Consider the following 17,256-nt stretch of genomic DNA (forward strand, 5'->3'; position numbering starts at 1 on the left):
AATTTTTGGGAGGTGCGCGCAGAGCGTCTGCGAAGGGGGGGGCCCAATTGGCCTTGACCCACAGGGGGGCGCAGCTCTGCTAGAAATCTCAGCTGTTTTCTCGAGATCATGAAATAATTTTGTTTTCTCGAGATCACGGAATAATTGTCTTGTTTTCTCGAGATCACGGAATAATTTTGTTTTCTCGAGATCTCGAATTAGTTGTGTTGTTTTCTCGACATCCTGAATTAATTATGTCGTTATCTCGGGACAACAAGGTGAATAAAAAAAGATTATATGAAGGGCCTCTCGCGGCTTCTGTACTAGTGCCCCTGCTGGTAGGCTGAAGTATAATAAGTAGCACTGTCTATCTATCCATCCATCCATCACCATGTGTTCCAATAACAAAATGGCCTGTTTTCCATGTCACTTTTCTCGTCTAAACTGTCTCTCTGTCTATAGTTTCTAACTCGAACTGTTAGTTACCCCTTTGCTGATATCTGCTTTTTTATTTTCCCCCAGAAATTAGATTTTAAGATGTTATTCTAGTATATCATAAGTAGGGCTGCACGATTATGGAAAAAATGATAATCACGATTATCTTGATCAAAATTGTAATCACGATTATTAATCACAATTATTCTTGATGTTAGGAAAATCACTTAAATTTTATTTCACTATATTCAAACAAACAATATGAACAGCTTTCAGTGCAGAATGAAATTTAAAAGAGAAATTCTGATTTCCAAATGACAAATAAATGAAATTTATCCAAGAAATTACCAAAGGATGAAGGAACTGAAAACTCAATTGCAACAATTACATAGCATTATACTGAGGCCTACAAGTTTTTAGCTAGAAAGACCAGCCTATCAACACGCTCTGGCTTTAAACGTGAGCGAAGGCAGGTCACAACATTGCCTCCAGTGCTAAATAGTCTGTTGTTCCGACATAGTTAGCTTTTCTCTCTCACCTCAATCTGTTACCTACTCTCACGCCATTAGGGGGTGAACCGACGCATGTAAGGTTTCATTACTGTGACTTGGCTTGCTTGCTTATTTAGGCGGAGTAATGAAACCTTACATGCGTCGGTTCGCCCCCTAATGGTTTGGCGGAGTACTGGTCAAAAAGTGCTTGATCAGATGCAGCAGAGCTCGCATTTTAAATGGAAATAAATCGCGATTTTCATTTAATTTAATCGTGGCAGCCAAAATCGCGATTTTCGATTAAATTCGATTAATTGTGCAGCCCTAATCATAAGGTGTGGCTACGCTTGAGAATGAAGTGATTGACAGCCTTCGTCACCTTGGTATTAGAAGGGGGCGGGCCTACCAAATGAGTAGCTGTACTTGACTTCGATTCTCATCTCTACTGTACTTCAAACTTGACTCTGGCTCTAAATTTGACATGTTGGAGGAATTTTGGATCTGTGTCTATAGAACAGAAGGGCATGGAGCCACGTTGTCCATGGGAGGTGTGGGTTTGTGTGTGTATTTATTTATTTTAGATACCCCCACTCCAAAGGAGGGGGGATACTGGTTTACTTCTGTCCATCCGTATTTCCGTCCGTCCGAAACACCCTTTTTCTCAGCAATCACAAATCATAGCCACTTGGTACCAAACTTCAGCTTGGGGTTCTATAGCGTGTATACTGTTTTCAGGTCTGTCACACATCAGCTTCCTGTTTACTGACTGAATGTATTTACGAAACACACAGGGTGGATTTACAAAAATTTCGTAACACTTTTCTCAGCAACTACAAATCACAACTGCTTGATATTTGGTACCGAGCTTCAGCTTGGGGTTCTATAGCATGTGTACCGTTTTCAGGTCTGTCACACATCAACTTCCTGTTTACCGACTGAATGTATTTACGGAACATGGCGTGGATTTACAAAAATTTCATAACACTTTTCTCAGCAACTACAAATCACAACTGCTTGATATTTGGTACCGAGCTTCAGCTTGGGGTTCTATACCTTGTATACCGTTTTCAGGTCTGTCGCACATCAACTTCCTGTTTATGTATTTACGAAACTTATAGCGTGGATTTTGACGCCATTTCAAAATGACAGTTTACCAGGATGCTGTTTGAAATCCCTAGGGAGAACATTGCTCTTTACTTGTTTCAGGGTTAATTATTTGGTGAAGTCAACGTTCATAAGTGTCCTATTCCTTCGATTGCTTGCATTCTGATATAAGCGAGAGCGGGGGGATACGTAAGCGAGCAGTTGCTCACAGTTGATCTTGCTTTTGTTTTTTTTTTTTGTTAAATAAAGTCATTGGTTCCACGTGAATCAATTGCATAGCATTTAACACGGCTTGTTTTTGCTCAGCCGGCATAATTTGATTGTGTAAATTCAAAGCCCTGGAATCAAATTGAGCTCTGCAATCTCACCGAGCTCAGGCCCGTGGCATTACCCGTTACCCTCGTAGATTAGATGCTTGTTTTACATTATATTTTTAGTGTAAGCAAGGAAATGTTTTTAAGAGAAATTAAATGTTTAACTATACATTTTATTTCATATTTACTGTTGTGGGGTGTGGTGCTTTTTGTCTCATCTCATTATCTCTAGCCGCTTTATCCTGTTCTACAGGGTCGCAGGCAAGCTGGAGCCTATCCCAGCTGACTACGGGCGAAAGGCGGGATACACCCTGGACAAGTCGCCAGGTCATCACAGGGCCGACACATAGACACAGACAACCATTCACACTCACATTCACACCTACGGTCAATTTAGAGCCACCAGTTAACCTAACCTGCATGTCTTTGGACTGTGGGGGAAACCGGAGCACCCGGAGGAAACCCACGCGGACACGGGGAGAACATGCAAACTCCGCACAGAAAGGCCCTCGCCGGCCACGGGGCTCGAACCCGGACCTTCTTGCTGTGAGGCGACGGCGCAAACCAGGTGCTTTTTGTATTTATTTATTTAATTAAATCTTTACCGGGGGGGGGATCTGGTGAAGGGACGACAGTTTATAGCTGCCATTATATACGCAAGTGCTTTGTGGATGTTCCAGAATCGAACTATAAAAGGATCAAATGGTACAGCTTGGCTTTATTATTTTTTTTTTTAAATGGTCAAATTGTAATTGTTGCCAAACTGCTGTGGGATCAGAGCAATAAAACACTTCAGGACCTGATGACATGGCATCACAGCACCTTTTATTGATGATATTTTTCCTGTACCAGCACACCCAGTCATGTTTTATTCCTTACATAATTACATGACGATCAAACCTCAGCTATTCTCATTTCTTCACATCTAAATACAAAGAGGTTTCAGGATCTGCTTAAGCAGTGGTGCTACACTGAGCCGTCTCATTAACGAGCTTTATATTTCATGCATTTACTCTCGCCACTGCTATTGATCCCGTAAATATAACATTACCTTCATCTTATCGACTTTCACATGTTGACCTCAGCTCGCGAATGCTTCTGATAACTGGCTCATGAGAGGGAAGGTTCTTGGAAGCAATTGGAAAAAAATTATTGGAAGCAAAGGAACGATCAAATGTGTTTTATTTCTTGATTATTTTTCTTGTATTTTAATTTTTGAAATCAAAGTTATAGGTATTTATTTAGCTTGGATAGGTTGGAAAAAAACAAAACCTGATACCTGAGGGGGAAAATGGTTAAATGTTAAACAATTGTGTGAAATTGTTAATTGGCATTAGAGACTTTAATATTTAGGTAGTCATACATGTCAACCTATACGGAATGTCCGTATTTTATACGGATTTGATTCAATAAACGTAGTATACGGGCGTACAAATAAAGTTATACGGATTCTTTAAAAAAACTTCAATATTTATTTAGAGCTATAATCAATTCCCACGATGATAAAAGAGCGCATAACATTTACAAACGTACTGTACACCACAGAAAGCACAGACAGCCAGTAAAGAGTCTTATGAAATCGCGCGTTATCTTGTGGTAGCGAGACTTCGTTCCACTTCTGATCATGCGCACACTGCATTGCGAGAATCCCGCCAACCGGGAAGTAACATTTTGTTTGAAAAGCGTATTTCCATCTGAGCGACTTTCACTAGCGACTGAAAAGATTCTGAATGGGCACTCCGGCAAGATCAACACAGACACTTGCTGTGACATGCAGCCTCGTGAGGTATTGGTGCAGACTGCTAAAAAAAGCTGTCATGGAGTACAATTCAGAACATTAGAGTGACACTTTGTGTTTTTGTCGAACATTGGAGCTTTGTATTCATTCTGAAGGTTTATTGTTATTAATATTGAATAAAAAGTAACTTGGATATATCATTGTTAATTATCATTCAAATTTTAGGTAAATTATTTTAATTTGCATCTTATAAGGATTTTATAAGGGAAATACGGATTTTGGAGGTTGGTTATACAGGTTTGATTGACGAAAGGTTGACATGTATGGGTAGTTAGGTTTCCTGAGCTTGCTTTCTTTCCTTTTTGAGGTATTGTTCGTTCTTTAGGTTTCTTTCCTTCTTGAGGTTTTCCTAGCCCACTCCCACCAAGCTGACTGAGCTTTTTCAGTATGTAAAACTCTTGATTTTCACTTGGACAGTGCTCACTCGGTTTTCTTTCCCGATTACCGTTTAATTGCCGAGTTTTGGCAAGTGTAGTCGCAAGGCTCGCACAGTCTTTTGGCACCTCAAAGTGTCTTGCTTGTACTCAGCAAGCTATTAAAACGGCGTAATTATGCAAGTGCCTGTGCAGTGCTCAATAACCCGTGTAGGAGCCTGACAGTTTCTGTTGTCTCTTAATTAGGAATTTTAATCCTTTAATGCATGTATTTAAAGGGAAATAATTAGACATATTTCCTCTCTTTTCTTCTGCACTGACATGTGTGTAAGTATGGAATGACCCATGTCTGTTCAGGGGGGTATAAACACGAAGCTTATTTCATCTACATACTACAAAGACATTAGTGCAGCGGGGCGTGTGCGGTGGTAACTAGGCCAGCCGTGCTTTCTAACACGCCGGGCCTCTTCATTAGAATATCTGAACCGTTATAAATATGGCTCGGATTATGTTATTGTCTCGTTATCTTCTCTTTGCTTTGGTGTTAATGAGTGGGACAGGGTGGCTAAATGAGCAAGTTTTCCGACATTATTTGGAATGTGCTTTAATAATGCTCATTAGGCCATTCCCTTTTTTAAAGCGGCTTCTTTAATTAGATTTCTGCTGCGAGACACACACACCCTTCAGCTCTAATAAGGGCGTTCGTGGCTGATAATGCCTGTAATGTGTTTGTTACTACAACATGAGATGCAAGGAAAAAGAAGTGAGATGATTTCTCTTTTTAAGTGTCTCTTAATAGACAGAGGTTTTACTTGATCCCCCCCCCCCCCCCCCCCCCCCCCCCGATTGTGAATCTTTCAGAGGAGGCTTGTATGTTCCTTTAAGGTTCATTTAAACCAGTGGTTCTCATATGCCGCTTTTCCACTACCAACGCGGCTGAGTCGGGCTGAGCCGTGCCGTGCTGAGTCGAGTTGAGCGGGGCTGTTGGAGTTGCATTTCGACTACAACCGCGCTGAACCGTGCTGGCTGGAAGTGGGTGGACACATTGGGTGGAGTTAGCGAAAGTGGGTGGACGTCACGTGATGTCGTTAAGCAGCGCAAACAGTGACATCAGTGAGCTTTTAAGCAGTAGTCTCACGACCCGGATAGTAAACAATAAACATGGAGGACATGGAGTCGTTAGTGTTGCTGGTCTTGGTGCTGTGGCTTGTTGTCACCGACAACGCCAACAGATACTGGCAAGAGCGTATAGATGAGGCGAGGCGCATAAGGCTTCAGAAATTCTTGTAATTCGTAATTCTTCTTCCGGGTTTACGGTGTTTACAGATCCCAGCATGCTCGCGGGGCGTGTGTGGGCATGTGAGGACACTCCTCCTCACCAATCAGTGCACAGGGGAGTGTCTGCTCACGCCCCCAGCCTCACTCGGCTCGCTTTGGCTCGCTTCAGCCCCACTCCAAAACCGTGCGAGTTTTAGGGGCTAAGCAGGGCTGAAGCGAGCTGAGTCGTGCTGTTCTTTGGTAGTCGAAACGCGAGCCGTGTCGGGCTGAAGTGAGCTGAAGCGAGCTGAAGTGAGCTGAAAAAGGGTAGTGGAAAAGGGCCAAAAGCGAGATCCAGGGAAACCCCAGGCAGGGTTGCCAGGTCCCTGCAAAGATTAAAACACCAATCCTCACAAATACTTTGTTAAAAGTAATTAAAAAAAAATCACACATCAAGACCTGAAAGTAAACCCATAAAGAGAGACGTCTATTTATTTATTTTTTTCCTCAGCCTTTGCATGAGAAACCAATTTACTGTCGTGCACACTCTTCTCTGATTTCCACTATCTGCAATACACCACTTTTTTTTTTTTTTAAACACCATCAGCTGGTACAGCCATTACCCACTTCATAATCACCATTTTTCTCTTCCTTTCTTTGCCATATACACTATGGCCAAAAGTATCTGGACACCCGACCACCACACCCGTATGTGCTTCTTCCCGACTCTGTTGCCACAAAGGTGGAAGCGCACAATTTTATATAGAATTCTTTGTATGCTGTAGCATTACAGTTTCCCTTCAGTGGAGTGAAGATGCCCAAACTTGATCCAGCATGACTATGCCCCGTGTATAAAGCAAACTCCATTAAAACGTGCTTTGCCAATGCGGTAGAACAACTCAATTGTCCTGCACAGAGCCCTGACCTCAACCCCATGAACACCTTTGGGATGAAACGGAGTGCTGACTACACCACCTCCCCCAACTTCAGTGCCTGAACTCACTGATGCTCTTGTCTGATTCGGCAAATCCCAACAGCCATGCTCCAAAATCTAGTGGAAAGCTTTCCCAGAAGAGTGGGAGGTTTATTATAATGGCAAAGAGGAGGTAAGTCTAGAATGGGAAGCACAGTGGTGTAGTGGTTAGTACGGTCGCCTCACAGCAAGAAGGTTCCGGGTTCGAACCCAGCGGCTGGCGAGGGCCTTTCTGTGTGGAGTTTGCATGTTCTCCCCGTGTCTGCGTGGGTTTTCTCCGGGTGCTCCGGTTTCCCCCACAATCCAAAGACATGCAGTTAGGTTGACGTGGGGCGGCCTTGGACTGAGGTGCCCTTGAGCAAGGTACCTAACCCCTGACTGCTCCCCGGGCGCTTTGGTGTGTCTGCCCACTGCTCTGAGTGTGTGTGCGCGTGTGTTCACTGCTTCAGATGGGTTAAATGCAGAGGATGAATTTCACTGTGCTTGAAGTGTGCATGTGACAAATAAAGGCGGCTTCTTCTAAAAAAGCATGTATGGGTGTGATGGTAAGGTGTCCACAAATTTTTGGCCATATAGTGTATAATAGAAATGGTTCTCTATATTTTAGAGACACTGTCTGCACTTTCCCTTTCTTGTGTATAACTTGTGTTTGTGGAAAGTAATTCTATTTGATTCTGATTATCTCATCTCATTATCTCTAGCCGCTTTATCCTGTTCTACAGGGTCGCAGGCAAGCTGGAGCCTATCCCAGCTGACTACGGGCGAAAGGCGGGGTACACCCTGGACAAGTCGCCAGGTCATCACAGGGCTGACACATAGAGACAGACAACCATTCACACTCACATTCACACCTACGGTCAATTTAGAGCCACCAGTTAACCTAACCTGCATGTCTTTGGACTGTGGGGGAAACCGGAGCACCCGGAGGAAACCCACGCGGACACGGGGAGAACATGCAAACTCCGCACAAAAAGGCCCTCGCCGGCCACGGGGCTCGAACCCGGACCTTCTTGCTGTGAGGCAACAGCGCTAACCACTACGCCACCGTGCCACCCTGATTCTGATTATGTACTTTTAAAACAAGATCTTGATGGCCACGAGCTACAGTACCAGTCAAAAGTTTGTGGACACCTAATTCAAATATATTTGTTTGTTTTTTATTATTAAGACACTTCATGTCTTCAAGTAATGATGGATGTTGTTTCTCTTTACTTAGTTGAGCAGTTCTTGACATAATATGGATGACTACAGTTGTGGAATAGGGTTATTTGCTGTTTTTATTTATTATCTACGGTTTGATCTCAGAAGTATTAAGAAAGCAAGAAATTGCACTTGTTAACTTTTGACGAGACATGCTTGTTGATTGAAAAGCATTCCAGGTGACTACTTCATGAAGCTGGTTAAGATAATGCCAGTAGCGTGCAAAGCAGCATCAAGGTAAACGCTGGCTACTTTTGAAGAATCTAAAATGTGAATTGCATTTAACACTTTTTTTTTTTAATACATGATTCCATACATGTTCCATGTTATTTCATAGTTTTGATATTTTCAGTATTGTTATACGGGCGGCATGGTGGTGTAGTGGTTAGCGCTGTCGCCTCACAGCAAGAAGGTCCTTGGTTCGAGCCCCGGGGCCGGCGAGGGCCTTATGTAAGGATATTCCTTATGTAAGGAATAAAACATGACTGGGTGTGCTGGTACAGGAAAAATATCATCAATAACGAGGTGCTGTGATGCCATGTCATCAGGTCCTGAAGTGTTTTATTGCTCTGATCCCACAGCAGTTTGGCAACAATTACAATTTGACCATTTAAAAAAAATAATAATAAAGCCAAGCTGTACCATTTGATCCTTTTATAGTTCGATTCTGGAACATCCACAAAGCACTTGCGTATATAATGGCAGCTATAAACTGTCGTCCCTTCACCAGATCCCCCCCCGTAAAGATTTAATTAAATAAATAAATACAAAAAGCACCTGGTTTGCGCTGTCGCCTCACAGCAAGAAGGTCCGGGTTCGAGCCCCGTGGCCGGCGAGGGCCTTTCTGTGCGGAGTTTGCATGTTCTCCCCGTGTCCGCGTGGGTTTCCTCCGGGTGCTCCGGTTTCCCCCACAGTCCAAAGACATGCAGGTTAGGTTAACTGGTGACTCTAAATTGACCGTAGGTGTGAATGTGAGTGTGAATGGTTGTCTGTGTCTATGTGTCAGCCCTGTGATGACCTGGCGACTTGTCCAGGGTGTACCCTACCTTTCGCCCGTAGTCAGCTGGGATAGGCTCCAGCTTGCCTGCGACCCTGTAGAACAGGATAAAGCGGCTAGAGATAATGAGATGAGATGATTCCATACATGTTCCATGTTATTTCATAGTTTTGATATTTTCAGTATTGTTCTACAATGTAGAAAACAGTCAACATACCGAAAACCCTATGAATGAGTAGGGGTGCACAAACTTTTGACTGGTGCTGTGTATCTAAACCCCCCCCCAAAAAAAATGCAAAAGAAATCTGGCAACCTGGATATTGCTGCACCAAGAAGTCAAAATATTATTGTACATGTGTAAGTAATGAGCCTAATATTCACATAAACTCTCTGTTGGTCATAAACTAAATCTGTCCTGGAATTTATTTCTGGAAATTATTTTACAATTAAAGAAGTTGCTGGTGGGGAAAAAGTTTGAGAGCCACTGCGGTAAAGTGTTTGTAGTCCTGTACGAAGCTTTGTTTGGTCACGTTAAGATTCTACCATGTAGACAGTCAGGAAAGTTCAGAAAAGAAAACGATGATGGCAGTTTTCCTCAAACTCTTGCATAGCAGACCGCATTAGTCTCTCCATCCCACGTGTATTGCCATGATTGTCCCTTTTAAAAGCCACTTTGGCACCCGTTTGTCTGTCCCAGCCATCGGTAGACTGCAAATGGAAGAGGACTGCTCCTGTCTCGATCTGATGGAGGGCGAGAAAGAGAAGAAAAAGAGGCAGAGAGAAGCACTCAGAGCAGAAATCAATGTCAGTTGTCAATGCAATTCAAGGTCACGGCGCACCCTGAACGGATAGATTAAGAGAGTGATCGCTTAGCAAAACTACTTTTCCTGATCTTCCCTTCACGAGTGACCTCTCGTCCTCTTCTCCAGTTTAGCACAGCTCGCTGTCGCGCTACGTCATATTGCAGAGAGATCCCATATTGACTTTCCAGCAAGAAGACAAAAGTGCAGTCTACTTAAGCCATAAATTCTTATCAGTGTTGTAGCCTGGGGAAGGCAGTATGACAAAACGGATCGGGTGAGGACATGGTTTGTGGCATGATGTGTAGTTTTTCTAGCACGTTGCTAGCAAAACAGTTATGTTCAAAAAAAAGTGGAGAAGTTCTATATTTATAAAAAATTGTGTATAAGTGTAAGGAGTAGGCTGGGTTAAATTCATAAAGCAAAAATGCTCCATAATAACAAGATTCACAGTAATGCAAATTCCTCTTAGTCTTATAGACCAGAGGAAGGCAATATGAAATGTGTCTTAGGAGATTTGAAAACATTTCCCCTTTTTAACATTTTATCCATCCATCCATCCTTTATCTGTAGCCGCTTTATCCTGTTCTACAGGGTCGCAGGCAAGCTGGAGCCTATCCCAGCTGACTACGGGCGAAAGGCGGGGTACACCCTGGACAAGTCACCAGGTCATCACAGGGCTGACACATAGACACAGACAACCATTCACACTCACATTCACACCTACGCTCAATTTAGAGTCACCAGTTAACCTAACCTGCATGTCTTTGGACTGTGGGGGAAACCGGAGCACCCGGAGGAAACCCACGCGGACACGGGGAGAACATGCAAACTCCACACAGAAAGGCCCTCGTCAGCCGCTGGGCTCGAACCCAGGACCTTCTTGCTGTGAGGCGACAGCGCTAACTACTACACCACCGTGCTGTCCGACACATTTTATTTATTTACTTATTTATTTGGGGGAGCCATGGCCAAATAGTTAGAGAAACAGCTTTGGGACCAAAAGGTCGCTGGTTTGATTCCCTGAACCAGCAAGATTGGCTTGGAGGGGCGGCACGAAGGGGCGGCACGGTGGTGTAGTGGTTAGCACTGTCGCCTCACAGCAAGAAGGTCCGGGTTCGAGCCCCGGGGCCGGCGAGGGCCTTTCTATGTGGGGTTTGCATGTTCTCCCCGTGTCCGTGTGGGTTTCCTCCGGGTGCTCCGGTTTCCCCCACAGTCCAAAGACATGCAGGTTAGGTTAACTGGTGACTCTAAATTGACCGTAGGTGTGAATGTGAGTGTGAATGGTTGTCTGTGTCTATGTGTCAGCCCTGTGATGACCTGGCGACTTGTCCAGGGTGTACCCCGCCTTTCGCCCGTAGTCTGCTGGGATAGGCTCCAGCTTGCCTGCGACCCTGTAGAACAGGATAAAGCGGCTAGAGATAATGAGACGAGATGAAACACATGGAATATAGCGCTTGTATTTAAAAACACTGAAAAGGAAGAGGGAATTTTTTTTTTCTATACAACTTCTTGCATTTTACAATTTTTAAATATTCAGTACAATTTCTCACACACTAAGTTTGTAACTTTTTTTTTTCCTTAAATGTTTGGGGGAAAAAAAGCATCTTGAAATTTGGTATGTTGTGGCATTTTGCTGTAATATTGATATATCGTATGATATATTGCCTAGCGCTTTCAGTTTCTAGTTACAATTCAGTGCTTTCCAGTGTGTTCATTTCAGGCTGGAACCCTGAAACCTGGATTCCTCACGCTCCACTTTCCACAGTTTGTTTCTTTTTGTCAGTTTTTGGTGACTGTTCAAATCACCATAAGAGCCAGAATGTGTAGTAATGTAGATGCGGAGATTTCTCTGTAAGTAGTCGCTCTGGTTCATCTGAGTTGTGAGATGTTTTGCTGCTTCTCAACAGATGCTGCCCGCATCTGTTTTTCCTTCTTTCTTTCTTTCTTTCTTTCTTTCTTTTTTTTTTAATAAGAAAACCTGTTTTTCAGATTCAAAGCAAGATGCTTGATAATTTGGACGAAGTGCAGTGGATTCTCTAATAAAACTGTCCAGGATGTACAGAGTACATAATCAGGACTTGGTGCCTTCCTAAACAAGCGTGCACATTCTGGGATTTTTCTCCACTTTAAAAAAAAAAAAGTAGAAAGCTTTTATACCATTATAAATAAATACCCATATTTGCTGCACTGCGGTCTTGTATGCACACTATATGGGTTCAACTCCTTGTTCGAGAGTGAAGAGTGCAAATTTGAACGGCTTATTGCTGAAGTTCTCTCACTATGGCCTTGAAGTGTCAACCACCTAAAACTGTTCTTAAGAAGTGAAGTTTAAAAGATGCTACATGCAGGTTGACTGCTGGCATGGTGTCACAGCGGCTGCTGCTATTTGTTTGTTATTCCAGCATGGCCGCGGGGGCAGATGGTTATTGCGACGTTTTTCCTCTCGCATCACTTTCCTTCAATTAAAAACAGAGCCTTGTGCTGCTGCAGCTCTCGAGTTTAAATCTTAACTTTTCAGCTTAAAAAGGATTAGAAATGTGATGTTTGCCACCTGTTTCTGGTCAACTGGACTATGTTGGGCACTTTTGTAATCATCAGGTCCTTTAATGTGCTTTAAGATTGAAGAAAAGCAATTGCGTTTATAGTAAATGATTATTTGTATGCAGCCTTTTGCACCTCAAAGCAGATGGATGGATGGAATATGTGCTGTATGTCTCTTCAGGAATTGATGTGAGAAGAAAGCGTGTTTTGTGCTTTTTGTATTTATTCCATTTTGTTAGGAAGCACAGGTTGTAACAAGGTGGAGCATAACAGGGTTGAAATCCGGAGGCAAAATTATATACAACCCCGATTCCAAAAAAGTTGGGACAAAGTACAAATTGCAAATAAAAACGGAATGCAATAATTTACAAATCTCAAAAACTGATATTGTATTCAGAATAGAACATGGACAACATTGTGAAATTTCATGCCAAATATTGGCTCATTTGAAATTTCATGACAGCAACACATCTCAAAAAAGTTGGGACAGGGGCAATAAGAGGCTGGAAAAGTTAAAGGTACAAAAAAGGAACAGCTGGAGGACCAAATTGCAACTCATTAGGTCAATTGGCAATAGGTCACTAACATGACTGGGTATAAAAAGAGCATCTTGGAGTGGCAGCGGCTCTCAGAAGTAAAGATGGGAAGAGGATCACCAATCCCCCTAATTCTGCACCGACAAATAGTGGAGCAATATCAGAAAGGAGTTCGACAGTGTAAAATTGCAAAGAGTTTGAACATATCATCATCTACAGTGCATAATATCATCAAAAGATTCAGAGAATCTGGAAGAATCTCTGTGCATAAGGGTCAAGGCCGGAAAACCATACTGGGTGCCCGTGATCTTCGGCCCTTAGACGGCACCTGCATCACATACAGGCATGCTTCTGTATTGGAAATCACAAAATGAGCTCAGGAATATTTCCAGAGAACATTATCTGTGAACACAATTCACTGTGCCATCTGCCGTTGCCAGCTAAAACTCTATAGTTCAAAGAAGAAGCCGTATCTAAACATGATCCAGAAGCGCAGACGTCTTCTCTGGGCCAAGGCTCATTTAAAATGGACTGTGGCAAAGTGGAAAAACTGTTCTGTGGTCAGACGAATCAAAATTTGAAGTTCTTTATGGAAATCAGGGACGCCGTGTCATTTGGACTAAAGAGGAGAAGAACGACCCAAGTTGTTATCAGCACTCAGTTCAGAAGCCTGCATCTCTGATGGTATGGAGTTGCATTAGTGCGTGTGGCATGGGCAGCTTACACATCTGGAAAGACACCATCAATGCTGAAAGGTATATCCAGGTTCTAGAGCAACATATGCTCCCATCCAGACGACGTCTCTTTCAGGGAAGACCTTGCATTTTCCAACATGACAATGCCAAACCACATACTGCATCAATTACAGCATCATGGCTGCGTAGAAGAAGGGTCCAGGTACTGAACTGGCCAGCCTGCAGTCCAGATCTTTCACCCATAGAAAACATTTGGCGCATCATAAAACGGAAGATACGACAAAAAAGACCTAAGACAGTTGAGCAACTAGAATCCTACATTAGACAAGAATGGGTTAACATTCCTATCCCTAAACTTGAGCAACTCTGTCTCCTCAGTCCCCAGACGTTTACCAGACTGTTGTAAAGAGAAAAGGGGATGTCTCACAGTGGTAAACATGGCCTTGTCCCCAACTTTTTTGAGGTGTGTGTTGTTGTCCTGAAATTTAAAATCACCTAATTTTTCTCTTTAAATGATACATTTTCTCAGTTTAAACATTTGATATGTCATCTATGTTCTATTCTGAATAAAATATGGAATTTTGAAACTTCCACATCATGGCATTCGTTTTTATTTACAATTTGTACTTTGTCCCAACTTTTTTGGAATCGGGGTTGTACATAAGGCATAAAGCCATACAGATACAGGTCAAGAGCTTATTGTTCACATCAAACATCCGAATGTGGGGGGGAAAGTGATCTTGGTGCCTTTTAATCAGTGGGCAGCAGAGAGGTCAGAGGCAGCTCAAATAGCCACTCGTTGTAACTGTGGTAAGCAGTTACAACAGCAGATTACAACAGCAGTCAAGGTGGACAACCCCCCCCCCCTTATTTATTTATTTTTTTATATATATTAACCACCCCCCCACCCCCGAAAAAAAAAAAAGTCTTGAACTGTCCATTTTCAGTGAGCCTGTGCCCACTATAGTCTCAGATTCCTCATCTTGGCTGACCTGTCTGGAGCCAGATGTGGTCTTCTCAAGTTAAAGGGCCTATCACGGGTAAATTCAGGAGCAAGATCAGTGTAATTCTCTTATTTTATATTAAACTTCGGTCAAATATCTGTCACATTCTGCATTCTCTGCTATTTTTTTTTACCTTGCGCAATACCAGAAAAATTCAGTTGAAATCAAGCAATTTGAGGCGAATTGATCCGCCTCTGAAAAAACTTGGCATTTGGATTTCCCGGGACACACTGATTTTCGTGACGTCGTGTGCGGGACGCCTCCCTCTGAATCCTACGTCAGCGCTGGTTTGTTTATGAGAAAACGACCTGGTGGTTTTCTGCAAATTTCTTCAACGTTATCAGGTAATTATTAAAATGGTTAACAGATGTATCGTAGGAGGGTGTAGCAACACCAATCTTGATGGGATTAGTACTCATCGTTTCCCAAAAGACCAGACAATGAGAGAGAAATGGGAGCGCTTGGTCTACACAGGCTGCGCACTGAAACCGTGCAAAGCTCGCGCAGCCTGCTGGCGCTTCCGCAGGTGACGTCACGAATCTGGCTCCAGACTCCCTTGGGATTTTTCCAGACGCGTTTTGTTATTTTATTTTTTTCTGCTGTAGACAGATGGCCTTGTGCAAAATTACCCTTCTGGATGAGTGAGTAAAGGGTCATACTTTCATATTAAAAAAAAAAAAAACACGAAATTGGTCCAGAATATGCACTTTGAGGCTTTTTATCCCGGGGGGGATATTGCTTTCACTCTGTCTGTCCGTCTAAACATTTTAGTTTCCGGAGCATAACTCAAAAACTATTAGGTTATTTATTTAGAATCCTGACAGTTATGTTAAGTGACTAGAGGAGTTATGCTTTTTGACATTCTGGGATGGTTATTTATTTATTTATTTATTTATTTATCCCCCCCCCCCCCCCCCCCCCCCCCCCCCATATTTCCATGGCAACCAATTAAACTTGGGGAAAATTTGGAGTGGGGTTTCATGTGGGGGCTGGGGGGGATATGTCCTCTCCTGATGACTCTTGTTTTTATTGTCTTCTGCTGCTGTTGTCCATCCACCTCAAATATGATGTGCATTCAGACATGCTTTTCTGCTCACCGTGGTTGTAAAGAGTGGTTATTTGAGTTAATGTAACCTTCCTGTAAGCTTGAACAAGTCTGTCCATTCTCCTGACATCTTGGCTGCTTATAGTGTGTGTGTGTGTGTGTGTGTGTGTGTGTGTGTGTTTGTTTGTTCCCCCCTCTTCCCATTTTTCACACCTTTCTGTGTAAACTCTAGAGACAGTTGTGTGAAAATTCTAGAAGATCAGCAGTTTCTGAAATGCTCAAACCAGTCCAAACCCTGCCACAGTCAGAGTCTCCGAGGTCACGTTTTTCTCTGTTCTGTTGTTTGATGTGAACATTAACTGAAGCTCTTGACCTGTATTAAGCTGCAGCCACATGGTTGGCTGATGAGTAAGTGTAGATGATCAATGAGAAGCGCTCTGGAAGCGAGACCACGATGGGGTTTACATTAGACCGTATCAGCGGATCATCAGATTAACGTTTTTAAAAACGATTAGCGTGCACACAGCAACGCCAATACACGATTCGCGTGCACACAGCAACGCCAATACACGGATACGCTAATCACATGACTAATTCGGCACGTAAGTTGAAATGTGTCAGTGCGGCTCATCGCTTCCTCCTCAGCGGCTGCGCTCCAAATCACTCCGCCCTGAACAGCGAGTGCCCTCTGGAGGGTGCGCACTCCGGCCCTGCGCAGCTCACAGAGCGCGCGAGTGTAGTGCACGAGCAGTGATTCGGGACTGAGCCGCTGTACGCAAGTCACTTACCGCTTGCAAGCGGAAGGATGGCAAGCCTAAAGACCATCATAACTACACAATGGGCAGTATTTGCATCAGTATTTGCAGTATTTTCATACTTTTATACTCTTTAATGAAAGGTGATACAAGGCGGAAGTCCGCGCCGTTTTTCAGCAGTCGCATCACATGACCAACGCCAGCGAATCAGGAAGGTGGATGTCACAGTGACGTCGTCCAATGACGACGCCAGCTAGAGCTCAGCACAGCGTATCCGCGTATTCTCAATGTTTACACAGCACCGGACCAGACACGATCTGGATTGAATACGTGGACCCTGACGGATTCCCGTTTCCCGGCGTTTCCAGGCGTTTTAATGTAAACGGACAGTGCATCCGCGAAGAAAACGAGACAGATACGGTCTAATGTAAACTTGGCCTACGTTTATTTAAGAGGGTATTAATTTTAAAAACTTCTCTGATGAAGTCTGTGCCTTCCCACCAGCTGAACGTGAGATTTTTTTTTTTCATATTTTATAAAATGAGTGTGAAATATTTTGTATACAAAGCATGTTTTTCGAAGAATATATGCTGAATACCAGATTCACCTCTGCATCTCTTGAAAGCTTTCTAGTAAGTGGTAAAGCCCACAGAGGTTCGAACAGTCTGCAACTTTTTGAGTGCCGTCTGAATCGCAAGAGGTCTTTGATGTCAGCGGGCGCTGGACTCTATTTAAGTGAGCTGTAATCTCCGGTTAAGGCTCACTCTGTCTTTATCTCAGTCTCTGAAATGGCGAAATGAATTACCCCCGAATTTCTCTCCCTCTCAATTCACTTTCACCTTGTGATGGGGTCATTTCCTTAATAGGGCCCTTCATTTGGTCAGCCATTAATAACCTTTATCTTTGGACAGGCTGGCGATAGCACAATAATCAATATTTAATTTCTCCTTAATGT

General features: G+C 43.2%; 1 protein-coding gene across 4 annotated transcripts in view; it reads left to right on the top strand.

Annotated features, from left to right (window-relative positions):
- Positions 1–17,256, top strand: part of arhgef39 (Rho guanine nucleotide exchange factor (GEF) 39) — a 129,778-nt gene that overhangs the window by 67,152 nt on the left and 45,370 nt on the right. The window lies entirely within an intron of this gene.

This window comes from Neoarius graeffei, chromosome 21 (assembly GCF_027579695.1).
Source record: "Neoarius graeffei isolate fNeoGra1 chromosome 21, fNeoGra1.pri, whole genome shotgun sequence".
NCBI classification, from domain to species: domain Eukaryota; kingdom Metazoa; phylum Chordata; class Actinopteri; order Siluriformes; family Ariidae; genus Neoarius; species Neoarius graeffei.